The sequence below is a fragment of the Pinus tabuliformis genome, chromosome 1_2 (assembly GCF_031772625.1).
Source record: "Pinus tabuliformis cultivar Carrire ecotype Pingquan chromosome 1_2, CPIR1, whole genome shotgun sequence".
Taxonomy (NCBI): Eukaryota; Viridiplantae; Streptophyta; class Pinopsida; order Pinales; family Pinaceae; genus Pinus; species Pinus tabuliformis.
In genome coordinates, this window is record NC_142298.1 from 531,102,496 (window position 1) to 531,107,519 (window position 5,024).

Below are 5,024 nucleotides of genomic sequence, written 5' to 3' on the forward strand. Positions count from 1 at the left end.
GTCAACGCTTTTCATTGATATGCGAGTCGCGCCACAATTTTTCCATCTTCCACCTTTTTATATCTTACCGACACAATTTTTCCATCTTCCACCTTTTTATATCTTTACTGAGGTTAAAATTTAATGAAACCGACTTGCTAAAAGCCAATTTTGGAAATTCTAACATCGCTCGAAGGAATTTTCATAGAACACGGCTTTATGTCCAATGGTCAACATTGTTATAGAATCTTGACCGAAAGCAGTAAACCGCTCCCTCCAATTCTGAGAAAATGCTCGTCATAATATAATTTCCAGTCGACCATCTTCTAGGTAGCATAGTTTAATTATGACACGTTTTGTCAAATTTTCCAAGTTTGTTTGAAAAATTGTAATTGTAAATTTAAGTTTTGTAATTCGTAAAGTTAAAATTATTCATAATTTTTTTAAAATTGGATCTAAATATATCCCCAAAAAATATTCTTTTTTGTTGGATTTTCAAAGTTAATGTCCACTGTGGCGTGATTTCTATAGTGGGATGGAAAATAAAGCTTATAATTTCAAAACCAATGGTATGGTCAATTAATTATTGAGAAACATGGTTGGATTTCTCTGTTGTAATGTGATCATATCTATTAACTCAGTGAAACCATATATCCTCACTGATAAATAATTACAAGGCCATTAAGATGACACATTGTCAAAAGTTGAATGCATTAAGAAAACCCATTGGAACGGAGCCGTGACTTTTATATCACAATTTAATTATTACAATCAGAACTCGAATTATTTTTTGGTATTAACTCTGCATTCACTGGGATGAGGAGAAAGAAGAAGAAGCCTGTGGAAGGCAGTTTTCAAGATGATGATAATGTTGATAGCACAGAAGATGCTATTGATAATTTTTGGGGTGAGGATGAAGAAGGGGAGGGTATTATTTTGCAAGATCGATATCCCTGGGAGGGAACTGATCATGATTACAAATATGAAGAGCTACTTGACAGAGTGTTCAATATTTTGTGTGAGAACAATCCAGAACTTGCTGGTGAAAAGCGTAGAACTGTTATGGGGCCACCTCAAGTCCTTCGCGAGGGTACCAAAAAGACTATTTGTCAATTTTATGGATCTCTGCAAAACGATGCACAGACAGCCAAAACATGTGATGCCATTGTTGCTTGCAGAAATGGGAAAAAGTGGTTCTCTTGCCGGACAACTACGGTTGGCTATTAAGGGAAGGTTCGCCCCTAAGAATTTTGAGGGTATTTTAAGAATATATATCAATGAATATATGTGATATGAAATGGTGGTAAGAGTCTAGATACTATCCATTCAAAGGAGAATCTACGTTGTGAACAGTGTGGATGTTCACGTCGTGTGGCACCTATCAAGGCTGGTTTTGTTGGTCGTGTTTTACGCCATAAAACTGGCACATAAACCTGAAGTTTGAAGATTGAAAAGATTGTTGCAGTGTCACTATATGCAGTTTATCCTTGTACCTAAATCGAGAACTGGCTTGCATTATACTTTTGAAAATTTGTCATTGGTAATTGTTTGCATTAGAATTTGGTACTTCTGCATGTTCTTTTATAGCAGTTCAATTAATTTAAAATTAGTGCATATCCAAGAAAAAACATCCATGGTAAATGAAAGCATTATTTTCAAGGAAAAAAATGATAACATCCATTGAGATGGAAAATTTCCACAATAGAAATGAATCATTGTCGCGAAGCAAATGAATAGGTTCAACATCCATTTAATATAAATTCACAGGTGAAAATATCTTATCGAAATTGAATACGCGACATAGAGATTACAAATTTGAATAAGTAACAAAATTAATATGATTGAAAGCTCTATCTCTATAGTTGCATTCCCAAAGTTCTGGTTCATTGTTCCAATATTTGACATGGCTTCTCTCTGCATTGGTGGTCAAGTGTATCGTGATGGTCTTTTTAATTTTTTCAAAATCTTTGTTGGTTTCAGCATTTATGAAAAACTCAAGATTAAAATTATCTCATGTGAAGGCAAGTTCCTTTGTGTGTAGAATATTTTCCAATTTAGATTGAGCTTATGTGAGCATGGCACATTCGATCCATCTACAAACAGAAAAACAATCAATCACATAGCCATCAACTTCGACACCTGTGAGAATGAATTAGGTTCGGCTCTGGATGAGAACAATTATGATGGCTGAAATGAAACCCTGCAAATAAACACTGCCTATGAAGACCGAACAATTCTTAAGAGATTCAACGTATTTTGGACTGGAATTTCTGCTCGGAGATCTTTCCTGAGTCGTATCTCACTATAGATTTTGTTGGAGCACAAAGATCCAAGAGAGAATCGAGTAGGGGTCTGATGATCGGCCTTCTTGTCAGTTCGATTGTCGCCGGAGTGGTTACAGACGGTCATGGGTGAAATGAAACGCACAGGAGAATGGCGGAAGCATTGAATGGTTACTAGCGGTGCACTGAAATCAAACAGTCGCTCATCCATGATCGCTACACGACTGTCATGGGTGTTATGAAATGCACAGACAAGCGTCCATTCAAATATATTACATTCAAAATATAACATCTAACATTTTCCACATTTTCCGCAGTTCGCTTCATTCGTCCAGAACCGTAGATATGCTTCTCAGACGAAGCATATTCCAGGCATATTTGCTCCAGATTTAATCTGGATCGTCCAATTTTTTTTATTAAAATAAGTCAATCTTGGCTCTTCCGCCCAAGTTGAAATAAGGAGCTTTCGACTAAATATATTAAAGAGTGTAAATTAAAAAGTGTATTATAACTTAAAAATTATATAATTAGTTTTTAATGATGATGGTTAAAAAAATATAATTTCAATAATATTTATATTTTTTATATTAAATTTTAAAATATTATATAAAATAATTAAAACATATTTATATATTATTATTTATTTATTTATATGTAATTTTTCTATATATGGTATTTAATCTTCAATAAGATATTTAAAAAAAAATGAATAATCTTCAATAAGATATTTTAAAAAAAATGAATAGTTAAATTTAATATAGCTAAAAAACTTTTGTTAAAAAATATCTAGCACAACCATATAATTTAAATAGTTGGTAAGCATTATACCTTTTAGATTGGACTAGGTTTTTTGGAGCTCTGCAACCCTAATGGTCATGCGGCCATGAGGTAGGCGGCATGGAAAACCACGAATACAGTCAGAAAGGGGCACTGAAACCAAGAGATTACATCGATGACAGAGGAAGATAAGAGGAGAGAGATCCCCTGCTATAGAGATGCAACGGCAGGAGAAGGACCGAGCAACAGCAAACGAGACGAAGAAATGAAGATACAGAGACCTGTCCTCGGAGCAAGATGGAAGGCGGGAAGTAGAGGCAAATGCTTATCGTGTGCAGTGGAAAAACCGAGATTCATTATTCCTATGAATAAACTTGAGTACTATAGAAGCTATATGAAGGACCACGCATTAATATGCAAGTTTATTGGCGTATGGCCGTCAGAAAAGGACCTAACCAGATGGATACAACAGAAATGGCAACCTCGAGGCCACATAGAGCTGAAGCTAGGCGCACGAGGCTTCTTTACGGTAATTTTCTCAAACCTGCAAGATAAAGAAAGAGTGTTTGAAAACGGTCCATATTTTCATAATAATGCAGGTTTATTCATGCGGTACTGGGAGGAGTGTTACAACCCTGATAAAGAGAAATTCCTAGCAGCTCCAGTCTGGGTAAGACTGTTCGGATTACCAATGGACTTTTGGGACCCTGAGATTCTGGAAGGAATAGGAAATACCATAGGAAGCTTTGTTAAAATAGCCGAATCAACAAAGAAGGGAAGATACACTTCTTATGCAAGAATCTGTGTCTATATGAACATAGCCGACCCGATTCCGGGGGTAGTCGAGCTAGAATACCATGAGGAGGTGTGGCAGCAAGTGCTGGACTACGAGCACATCCCTTTCAGATGCAGAAAGTGTCATGAATATGGGCATATTTTCAAGGAATGTCCTCTTAACACAGAAGAGGAAGAACGGAGAAGCAAGCAACAGAGGAAATATCAAGAAGATAATGAAGGGTTTCAGGAGATAAAATACAAAAAAAGACCTATAAAGGAAAACCCCAAGGAAGGCAGAAAGGAACAATAAGCCAAAACAAATAAGTCAAACAGATTTGAAATTCTATAGGTAGAAGAAGAGGACAAAGAAATTCGAATAATGGACTATCAGGAAGAGAAAGAATAGGAGGGCAGCCCAAGCCAAGGCGCAAAAAATACAAAGAGGAAAACCCAAAGTGAAACAACGGAAAAGGTAGGAAAGGAAAAGGGGGAGAATCAGGAAAGCGAAGTAATGGAAATCGATACCAGTAGAGGGGAAGATCCAATGTCAGAAGAAGAAATCCTGAGGAAACTTCTAGATGAATGGAGACACTTGGACGAAAGGTTCATCCCAGAAGAGGATAAAAAATTATACAGGGAAACCTTTCAAAAATATAAGGAAAAACAAGACCAGGGAAAGACAGAAATGACTGAACAACTAGGCATCCAACCTAAAAATACCCAAGATCAACAAAGTAAAGCAAAAGGAGGAAAAAAAAGAGGTAGAAGGAATATTCAGGAATCAATACAGATCATGGGGGAAATGCTAGTAAACACGGGAAGAGTAGTACCGCTTTCAGCGGTTTTCCACCAAACAAACCCAATCGCCCAATGATAATCACATCCTGGAATATACGGGGACTTAACATCAAAGGTAAACAGAGATACCTAGCAGAAAGGATAAAAAGAGAAAGACCCCAAATTATGTTGTTACAGGAAATAAAAATAACAGGGGGGAAAATGGAGGAGATCTTAACCAAAATCAAACCTACATATGAATGCATGACAATTGATGCAAAAGGTAGTGTGGGGGGGATTGCAATTTTATGGAACCCCGCGGAAGTTACAGTCGACTACTGGATAGGAATGAAAATGATTCTTTCTGGGAGATTCTGACTTATAAGCCATAGAGATTGGTTCTTGGTTTCGGTAGTTTATGGACCTCACATA

The 5,024-nt window shown here is 36.5% G+C and overlaps 1 pseudogene; it reads left to right on the forward strand.

Annotated features, from left to right (window-relative positions):
• The first annotated feature begins 775 nt into the window (after nt 1-775).
• On the forward strand, nt 776-1,410 carry LOC149206678 (eukaryotic translation initiation factor 2 subunit beta pseudogene; annotated as a pseudogene).
• The last annotated feature ends 3,614 nt before the right edge of the window (nt 1,411-5,024 follow it).